Source organism: Watersipora subatra, chromosome 11, assembly GCF_963576615.1.
Source record: "Watersipora subatra chromosome 11, tzWatSuba1.1, whole genome shotgun sequence".
NCBI classification, from domain to species: domain Eukaryota; kingdom Metazoa; phylum Bryozoa; class Gymnolaemata; order Cheilostomatida; family Watersiporidae; genus Watersipora; species Watersipora subatra.
This window is the reverse complement of record NC_088718.1, coordinates 43,366,246-43,377,818: the sequence shown is the minus strand read 5'-3', so window position 1 is coordinate 43,377,818 and position 11,573 is coordinate 43,366,246.

Sequence of the window (11,573 nt, the reverse complement as noted above, 5' to 3'; positions counted from 1 at the left end):
TAGTGGCTCTAAAAGGCTCGATAGAGAATTTGCAGCTTGTTGTTTCTGTGAACGATTAGCCTTTGACCTGTACAAAAAGATAGTCGGCTGTTGCTCAGTAAAGTCCAGGTGGGACAAACATTATGGTACAAACCTAGCCAAAATGGTTCTTTCATTTCAAGTGACTACAAGAGACTACTGCCTGTCAGAAGTAACAAAGGGCGGTCAGGGAAAGCCACTATTAGTTACAAGCTTGAACCTAGACCAAAGATAAGCATAGTCAAGCGCTGCCTCAACCTCACAAATTAAGCAGAACAATGACACTTACATGGGAGTGGAGAACCATCAAGTGGATGACAAATGGCCCCTCTTTGCCTCGGGTGACACAGCTTCGAGTGTAAGTATGCCAGGAGCAGAAGTGCCACTCTACTTGGAAAACCTGTACAAAGCCAGGTGGGCAAAGAATCAAGCAAGGTTGCTGATGCTCTACCAGGGTACATTTAGCACTGTCGATTGAGTTGTGGATGGATTTCATAGGTGAAGCATTCCATCCCACTGAAAAAGACAACTTGGCTTAACCAGCAGCCTCCGCATAAGCTGGGACCAAAGAAAAAGGCTGATGCTGACTGTTGACCCCAGGACCTGGTGAGAAAGGTATTTATTGAGCCAGCTGGTGGAGCTTAGAGCTCTCCAGTTGTGTAGGTCCAGAAGAAGGATGCAAGTGGCAGTCCGGCATCAATTACTGACAGCTGAATGCTGTCATCAAGCAGGATGCTCACTCTCCTGTATTGTAACATTGATAACCTTGATGTTTTGTCTGACAGGAAATACTTTGGTACACTGAACTTAGTCAGATACTTCTGGCAAGTACTTTTGAACACCGATGCACAGGATAAATTAGCGTTTGCTACCCATTTTAGTTTCTGGAGGGTGAATGTCTTGCTCTTTAGTCTTACCTCTGCGCCGGCACCGGCAGAGGTAGTGGAATGTGTACTATTCAGCTTGCATTGGAGAACGTTGCTGCTCTACTTGGATGATATCATTCTCAATGCCCTTGACTTTGATTTGACACCCACTTGCAGTGTTTGGAAAATGTATTTTGGCAATTGAAGGGAGTCGGACTAAAACTGAAACTCAAATGTGAGCTGCTCTAGTTGCAAGTGTGTTACTTAGGACATGCAGTTAGCGCTTTGAGTGTATCTCCTGACTCGGAAAAGACATGGTCAGTCTAAAATGGCCAGCTTCCACAAGGCTCAGAGAGTTGTAAGGCTGGGTACGGTAAACTATTATTGGCAATCCATATCTAGTTGTGTTACCACAACACGACTTTGCACCAGTTTTTTGGCAAAAGTCAAAAGTGGGCTTAGGACAAGGGAGAGCATATAGCTTTCAAAAAGCAGAAGAAACATCTTTCTTCAACACTTGTACTGAGCTACCCCAATTCGAGCTGGCTGTATATTCTGGATATTAATGCCAGTGGCTGAAGAGAGGATGCTGTTCCATCATGAAATACAGGAAGGGACAGATAGAGTGATTTTTTGCTTTAGCAAGATTTGGCACCTGCAGAAAGGAATTACTGTGTAATCCAAAAAGAGGTGTTAGTCGTGGTAAAGATCGTAAAATGTTTTCAGCCCTATTTTTACAGATGGCCATTCCTTCTGCATACATAATATGCTTATCACCAATAGCTATACCGGCAAAAAGAGCTTTCAAACCAGGTGACCAGGTGATTAGAAGTTCTAGCCGATGTATAGTACACGCTATAACACCAAACCAGACACCTCTATGGAAATTTCAATGGTTTCAGCCAACAGACCTGTGAGGACTGCCGTAAGTGTGAGTTCATCAAGCTGAGAGACAAAGGACCGACTTACAGGTAGCTTGCAATGAAGAGGCAGACCTTGTTGGATAACTTCGAGGAAAGTCCAACATCTGTGTCAAGAGTCGCTTAAGACGTGTTCAATACAGTCAGTCATACACGCTCATTTATTTCCATGGCAGCTAGGAAAGCTTGTCCAAGACAGACTGAGACTACCGTGACACTCTGGGGCACAGCTCAAGTAATGACTCGAGATGGTGCTGACCATGAGCTGGTCTTAGTGCAAGCTATTAGCAAGGAACTAATCCCCATCATGTATCATTCCATTGCTCAATCAGGGGAATTGACACGGGATTCGCTGAAGTTGAGAAGACAGGAACTCTAAGAGCTACACAAAATTGAGTCATTTCTAAAGCTATACCAAATAGGGTACTGGAGGCTTGAACATTCCCTTATGACTAGCTTTGTTATTACATGATCTGTTCTCTAGCTTTCAGAGAGAGACAACTGTTTGAAAGATTGAAACCCTTGCTTACTCATGACTGAGAAGAATAATCAGTCAATTGTGAATAGCAATAAATTGCACCCATAATGAGGAAATTGCTCATGAGCTGTTAGGTCTGCCAAGCGGCAAAGCACAGGTGCACCAAGACAGCCAGCAGTAGTCATAGACTATATTTTAAGTGCTTTTGGCAGAAGGTAGCTGTGAGCCTGGCAGGACTAACTCCTGAAACATTAAGAGAAAACAAGAAGGTCAAGGTGCTTACGTAGCACTTCACCAGATGGCAAAATGCCCTAGCTCACCCGGAGGCCACAGCCCCAGTGTTGGCTAATGCGTTGAATGAACAGATGTTTTGTTATATGGAACTCCCATGCAGATCCACACCAACCTGAGAGTGCAGTTTAAAAGAAAGCTGAAGACTGAACTGTGCCAACTCTGGCAGGTGAAAAAAAACTTACACAACGTCCTAGCACTCGCAAGCCAACATTGCATTCAAACACAATAATAGACAGCTGAGGGGCTCGTTGCAAAACCTGCTGCTTAATCAGGTTTAGGAAAAGTTAGACAGACTGCTCTTTCCGCTGATGAGAGCTTCATGTGGTACACCACTTATGGCTATGGGAGAAATGACAAATCTTTTAGTTTTCAAACTACAGTTGTGTCTGCCTGATGAGCCACAAGAAGCCACCTATGAAGCATAGCCCTTACTGAATTTGTGATAGAGATGGTGAAGAACCTGTTAGGGCTACATGCAGACCTCTGAGAAAAACAAATGCCCATCCGGCAAGCAGACTAGAAAAAGTCTCTAATGTATGCACCCTGGAATGGAAACTGGATTGGGCTCCTGAATAAAATATTGAAGAAGAAAACTAACCCAAAATCTCAGGCCGAGTTTGTGTGGCCATCTGAGATAATTAAAATCTGGCCTAACCACAATTATCTGATAGAGCGCTGAAGCCAGTATTTTGTGCAAAATGAGAGCCAGCAGAAGACAGTCCATATTCACCAAAAATAGCTAGGAAAAGCATCAACTACCATGGAACCTTGCAGAAGCCTTAATATATAAGAGGCCAGTGCCAAAGAGAGGATTCTAAAGCCGAGTTAAAGTTGGTAAAACGCAAGGCTGAAATTACCACAAGCTCAAGGCTTAGCCAAGAACTTGAGGTTAAGCTAAAATAGCTTTAAAGGCAGCTGCAAAGACTGGAGTGTGATGTTTTAGAAGAGTCAGCCCAGTCCCAGAGTTTTGCATCAGAATGGTTTTCAAGTCTAGAGCAAGGAGCACCTGGTACAACCCTCAGCCAGCTCGATCACTTGGTGTTCAGATTGGTATGGAGTGTGGGTAGAGCTATTGGCCACTTTGTAGAGCATCCTGGGTAGAATTACAAGAGCTGAAGAAAAGCAGCAAAATCAAAAGGCTAGTGAGCCATGGTCATTTGCTTCTGCAAGTTGCAGTGAGCAAGTTCTTTCTTGGAGATACACCAATATTCACATAACGGCCACCGATATCGATATATTTTTTTACAAGCCTATTAACATTACTCAACCGGTTGACACGGTAAACTCTCTGGCAGGTATGTTGAGTCTGTGGAAGTCTATGAAGACAGGAGAGGAGCAGTTCTATGGTCAACATCCATAATTCTTTGGCACATGTTAGCTATAGGCAAACTTGTTTTACCTGGAGACACTCATGTTGAAACACACAAAAGACACTGATGTCTGATCAAATCATTCCATCCAAGAAGATGCTGAACAGCTAGCCGAGTGAATCAAGTTAGACATTCTTCAAGAATCATGAGCATGTCTACTGATTAGGTCACTAGAGGAAGTGAAGAGAGCCAAGTTGCCCAAGTAGGCCGCGATCTCTTGTTTATCAAAGGTTGAGCATTTGAGACTCTAACCTCAGCCAAGACATCAACTCAGAGGTTACCTATGCAAATAGCAAAGCTGGCTGCCAAGCTGAAGAAAGAGATCAATTTCTATGGATCGGCACGTGAACTCTGGTGACCGAGGTTTTGCGTAAACCCGGCCCTTGTAACTTGTGTGGAGTTACGACAAGCGCCCGGAGAACCGACAGCAAGCCATCCAACCCTTTGCTGTCTACATTGAGCCTTCGCCGAGTCAGAGGTAAAAAAAAACTAGAAGTACAACAGCACCACATCTGGTCTTAACTACTTTCGTCTCCCAGTGCGAAATCAACAGTCCCCCCCCTCCCCCCCGGTGCCTCTACTGGAGAAAGAGTGTTACAGTGAATAACTGAGCGCAGGGCTGGTTGCCTGGCTCACTCTTATTTGTAGCACAGCAAGAGAGTTGACATTGGTACACCAACTTACCAAGGTGACCAATGAACTGACAATATCGATGAGTGAAGCTTAGCTGAAGAGTTCACCCCTGCTTCACTAATAAATGGAGCAAGAAAAATGCAGAAGCCAGATATTGCTGGAAGTTTATTTAACATTCCGCCTGATGACGGATTTGAACTCACAGAGATTGCAATCGCAAGTTTTAAATCTAAGCGCTATACCACTGAGCTACACAAAGCTTATTGATCAAAGCCAATATCATTTACGTATATATTTTGGTGAATTTTTGCTGCCCAACAACATCGACAATAATTCCTTTTGAAATTTGGCAATGTTTCTACTGAATTTATACATTATTAGGAGATATCCGTTGCTCACCATGGTGAGTTCAGCGGTATCCGTTATGGGAAAAACAGATTCGCAAATTAATCAATGATGAGGCTTTAGTTAAAAGTTTAAAGTTTACTAAAATACATAGTAAAACTTTCTAAAGTATGTGTTTAGTAAACTAAATTCATTGAAATGAGATTCAGTGTTGATGTTACCCGTCTGTCTCGAAGGTAAGAACTTTCCATGTAGTGCATTGTAATGCTACGTTATCTTGCAGATCATAACCACAAAGTGCACTAAAGTCATTGTAGGCACCTATAGTATACCTACTACTTTAATAATGATGATTTTTACTAAAAAGTAATTGCATTAGATAATTACTATGGGTTTCTGTACCTCTCTATGTACATCTATAGCTTGCCAATACTGAAACGAACTAAAATCATATAAATGTATATCAAAGAAATTTTTATTGTAACCGTAGCAAAACAGATTTAGTTCACTTTTAGCCATTACTTGCTAATCATTTCATATTTACATTAGGACACATTTACATTTTACTTTTTTCCTTATTTCATTTCAACAAAACACTTCTTTCAAGTTATGAAATTTGAAAGTTGCAGCTGTTTGACAAAGTTTGAAAACTTTTACAGCTGTTTTTATTTTCTCTTTTAATTTATTTCAACTACACAAATACAAGTACACTTCTACACCACTACACTTCTCTCATGATATGCCGTTTGAAAGTTTGAATGGAAAATGTTGTCATATGTTAAGTAAAAATAAATTTTATATCCGAAGATTCTTTTATTACCCAGCCAAAATCGGGTCGTACAGCTAGTATTCATATATATATTGTTAATATATATCTTATAGCTTTGAACTAGGTGACTTTAATTTTTGTTGAGCAGTAAAGGGAACCAGCAGTTTTTTCTCAGTAGGATCAACCTTTTTCACTAGGAAATTGCCAAAGATTGCTCTCAAACACCAATTATGACTTTTTTTAGCGTTGGATTTGGTCATGTATCAGCTTGTAATGTGAAATCAAAAGTGGGATAGCTACTGTGATTTCTTTTTATATAATGTCTGTGAATTCTCGCAATGTTGAAGCCAATTTATTGTTTTCCAAGTAATGCCAAGTGATCTCAATAACTGGAGGAGTAATGTTTATATAGTACTCTATGGTGTTCACAAGCAACTGTTTTAACCGGGGAAGAGAAATAAGCCGCCTCCATTGTCGCAATTTAAATAAATACTTATCAGCTGGATGTTTTGACCTGTGTTATGGCATGTGGTAAGAAAACTGCCTCTCACTCACCTTAAGAGAGTCAAAGTACAACATAGTTATCACTACAGTGATAAGCTGACAAAATAAGCGGAAGCCATGTATCCAGTTTAATGGTTTCTATTGGCTTAGGCTAATGAGGAGAAGACAACTTCAGATGGAGGTGTGAACATACATGTAATAGCAAGACTAGGAGCTGAATTAAATGCTATATTTTTGTTGTAGTCAATCGTGGTGATTAAGACTGTCTACTCATGTGGCTTAGGTATGAAACCAGATCTTTAATCAGTTCAATTGCATAGGTGCTATAAGTAGGCAAGTTATGAACTAATCTGAATTTTGCTTACTTGAATGATAGATAGGAGAATTTCTTTAGGCAGGAGGATAACGAAAGTCAAACAAAAGTAAAAATACATGTTATCAGCTCACAAGGTATCGATGAAAGACCTGTTAACTTCAACTACATTCAAAAAATAATTATGGAGTAAAAATATATTACAAATTTCAAGAAAATGACTTCAGCTCACTCAGCTTTCGTAAAAATTATTGGCGAGTTGAAGGTGACTGTTCTTATCTGCTAAATGAACATTAGACAGGAAATTACCCGTAATTCACTTATACTCCTTTAGTAATAGGTTTTAAACAAACAATAAGAAATGCTGTAACTGCTATGACAGGTCTTGTTTCAAAGAATTCCCGACTATTGAAAATGTCAGGATAATACAACTTCAAATATTTGCCATGAGAAAAAGACTCCCACTGAGCATGGGTATTGAATAGATGCATAGGGAATTGCTTTAGAAAGCTGCCTAGAGAACATCAACTAAATTTGAAAATTTTATTTGGTTGCTGTTATTAAAAAGGTTTGTGTATATGAGTGATGACCACAGATATACACATAACTAAACATGGAAGTCACATTAGACAGTGTTATTGTTAAAACGCTACAAAAATTTGTGCATTATCACACACACATGTATGTGGAAGAATGCTTTTTGTTACCTTCCTCCATTGTTGAAGCGCTAGTATATTGTGGCCATATTGGCTAAGTAACCCCGCTGGTGATCACACGTGAAAAACATTGAACATGAGACTGTGTGTTTTATGTTCAAATAAAGCTAGGCACCAGTTACAGCATTGTCAGACTACTACAGAATGTCTAAATCAGAGGTTGACAAACACTGTTCCTCTTCTGGCAGCAAAACTTCAATGGCTGTCTCACGAGGCACAAATGTATGGTTTCACTTGTACAATGCATGTTGAAAAAGTTTGTCTTCTGCTTCTAGCAAATGTTTATCCATCGTCATATCTTACAATTACTCTTGGTAGTTATCAAAGGTATTCAGGGTGTACGGTTCAATTTTATCCTGATAGTTTAACAATTCTGTAGGCAATGCTTGCGGCTGGTATGGGAACCATGTTTAAAAAACTGAAAACATTTTGCTCTAAGTTCTATATTTAGGAATCAGCAATTTAGCTTTACAGCGCAGCTTTGGTGTAAAATAGTTTTACTAGTCTTTTATGTGAGAATGTATAGCCTAAGAGCCTGAATAGCAAACCACAAAATGATTAGTATAAACCTTTGAAACGCAGACACTAAGTTATGGACATTCATAGGTTTTTCTATAAAGAAACATACTAAATATTGAGTTAAAAAAGGCCTTGGGTAAAATATGGTGAAACAAGGAGACCAGAAAGTTTAGGCATGTCATGAACAATCAAAAAAGAGCTGTTTTCTAATATCATTCTATTTCTTTTAGACAAAACGGGGACTTGAGTCAGAACAACAAAGACTGTTTATTTTATTAATTTAGCATGTTATTAGGTTATTAGGGCACCAATTAACTTTGAGGTGCAAAAATTAAAGTGATACACATTGTAAATGTTTCTAATAGTTCAGAGAAACTTCTACAGCACATGTTATGATATTAATAATCAATAGGACTCAGCAGCAAATTGAGTTGCATTTAAGCATCTCGGTTTTTCAAAATGATTACCATATTGTCCTACCAGTGATACTTCCTTTTTAAATGCAGTTTGTTACAGTGACAGGTAAGTACAGAGGCATATAAGTACAAAAGCAGATAGCTACAGAGTCAAGAAAAAATAGAAGTGATAGGCAGAAAGGCAATTAGCTGCTGACGCCCTCTAGGTACAGAAGACTGTACATACAGATGTGGATACATACAAAAGTCAGTACCAGCAAGCAAGTAAAAGTGGGTACATACAAAAACGAGTACATAGAGAGTTAGATACTTACAGAGGCAGATAGGTGCAAAAGTCAGTAGCTACAGACGCGGGTCGACATAGTGGAAGTTATGTGTAGAGGCAGGTAGTTACAGAAGAGGTATATAGAGAAGATGATACGTGTAGTTAAAAGTTAGTTAGTTAGTTAGTTAGTTAGTTAAAGTGTGTGTGTATTTGTCTTAGTAAGAGAAATAAAATTTGTTTGCATATATGCTCAAAAAAACTGATGCTGACTGAAAAATACATGAACAAATTAAAAATGTAATACCATAAAAATCATATTACTTGGTAAAAATGTAATTAAAATATGATATACACTTAGATCTAAAACAGTGTTTTTGTAAGTTCACTCTAAATTTTATCATAGAAGGTTGTTCTGAGAGTAGTTTAGCCAAAATTAGGATTGATGTGGCTTCTGATGTTATCAGACTTAAGCTTTTTATGGCTAAGTGGCAGTCATATAGTTGTTGGACAGGCTGCAACTCTGAAACGCTACTAAGTTTCATAGCTGATTTTACTACCCTTTGTAATAACTTTTTAGAGTCATTAGTGAAATGGGAGAAGACAAGTACTAGATGGTAAGTCACAACACTTTTGATAAAAGGTTTATAACATGTTGTGATGAGCCTAGCGTTGATACCCAGATGCTGCAGTTTACTCATAACATGTAGTCTTTTGCAAGCTTTGAATACACACTTTTCAGTATTCGCTTTAAACTCTAATTTCTGGTTCAAAACTGTGCCAAGATAGGTAAATTCTGACACCTGCTCAATAGTCGCATTGTTTCTGACTAGATTTTGAATGGAAGAGTTATCGCAGCAGTTACTGAATATTAAATCTTTAGTTTTTTTAGAGTTTAGCAAACGGTCACTGTCAGCGCACCAATTACTGAAATTATCTGCTTCATCCTGGAGGTTTTATTTTTGCAATGTTGTAAGGAAGTCCCAGACCACTGTTTCATCAACATATTTGATGTATTTGATGTTATCGTGCTGACATGGCATGTCTGAGACGTAGAATGAGAACAACAAGAGACTGATGATGTGCCATTGATGTGTTCTTGTTGATGATTTGATTATTGCTGATGCATTTGCAGAGGTCTTAACAGTTTGTGTTTGGTTGCTTAAAAAGCAGCACAGCAAGTTGAATATGTATGAATGAATGCCAGGCTGGGAAACCTTTTTCCTCATTAACAGCGCTGGATTGATGGTGTTAAAAACACTCGTTTAGTCAATAAATAGAACACGCACAACGTTCCTAGCATTCTTATCTAGATGTTTGATTACCATGTCTATAAGTACAATCAGAGAATCTTTGGTGGATCAGTTTGGCTTGTACGCAAACTGGCTTTCATCAGTGAGTAGTGATGTAATGTGACTATCAACTAGCCTCTCAAGATATTTAGCTAAGATGCAGATTGATGTGAGTGGACAAAAGTCCTTAGGTGCTATCATACTTGCATACTTTAGTATCGGTTGATAATTGAAACTTTCTAGACTGATGGAAAAGTTCCTTCGGCTAGCGCCATATTGAAGATGTCAATAAATGGATGTGCTAAAGATGTTGTGTTCTGTTTCATGAAGGAGGCTGAAATGGCAGAGGCAGGATGCCACAGAAGCGAGTAAGTAACTAGGTAGGAATGTAGCTAATTAGATAGGCTGGTTGGTAATAAGAGATGCAGGTAGGTATTAGATAGTGCAATAGGTAATTAGAGAAGCAGGTGGGTAATTAAATGCAAGGGTAGTCAATTACAGAGACAAGTAGGTAATTAGATGGGCAGAAAGGTAATTATAGTCCCAGGTAGATATAGAAGCAATTTACTTCAGAGAACTTTTTAACACCTCTAAACTTTAGCTAACTTCTTGTATTTTTATAAAAGTCACAAAAAATAGCATTTTGTAAACTAATAGACTTTCATTAGTACTAGATATGATACTATCATGCTAAAATTCTCATTATAATTTTTTTAAATTTATTTCACTATTGCATAGAATTATAACTTTTAGCAGTTTAACAAAGAAATTTATTCTACTTTAAAAGGATCACAATTAGCTTAGAAGTTAATTACTTACCAAAGTTTTATAACGGCTCATGCTTATCTCTTATCTCTCAGAGTTTTATGCTCACTCTAGTCCTAGAAACTGACTACCTCACCAGGAACTTACTGCTATAACAGGCAAGTGACTGTCTTTCAATCTTCCAATCACATCGTAAACTGGGTTATCAGTTGATTGGATTACAGCTCTAACACTCCACCTAGCAGCCATGTTTGCATAATGATAACAAGCTATGGTACTTCCGTAATGCATAGTCACCTTATCTTGCTTCAATTTTGAGACAAAACAACGTATAGTTAGAATTAGTCATACAGTGCACCAGGGCAGTTACTAATGTTATTGCTGCTGTCTTTGTATTTGTATATCAGTTGTCTGCAAACAGAAGTATCGATTTATGCTAGTTTACAAAATATGCCTTATTAGAATATGTAGCTTAGCTAAAAAAGGATTTCAAAATCTAACTACATCCTATATACTTATAAAACACTTATTGTCTAACAACGTCATTTGAAATTGCAGTGCTGAAAAAATAACTGAACAAAATGTGTATTGAAAGATAGTAACATACAGGCTATAGCTATAGCTATAGCCTATAGCTATAGCTATAGCTATAGCTATAGGCTATAGCTATAGCTATAGCCTATAGCTATAACTTATCACATTAGGCTCACGGTATTGACATCCTACAAAAAATGCCAATCCGACAACCATTTGATTTTGTAAAAGTGTTTTTACAGTAGCAACAGTAGTGTTTTGCGATGTTAAAAAATGATAGCATGAGTGAAAAGTTAAAAGATCAGACTGCAGAGTTCCACTCATCTGATACCCGTAGCTTATTTAATGTTAAAAAGCCAGTCCACCACAAGCAATGCCAGGAACTAGCAAACTTAGAACTTTTATTTTTAATATAAATGGACCTGCTTTGGCAGAGCACCGAGATCAGGGCCAGCTGCCCAACCAATCATATGAGCGACGCCACAGCCAGACTGATTCTCAGCGTCACAGGAGGAGGCTTGGTTGTAGGTGAGCACGTTTGGCACACAAAGTTGGCTAA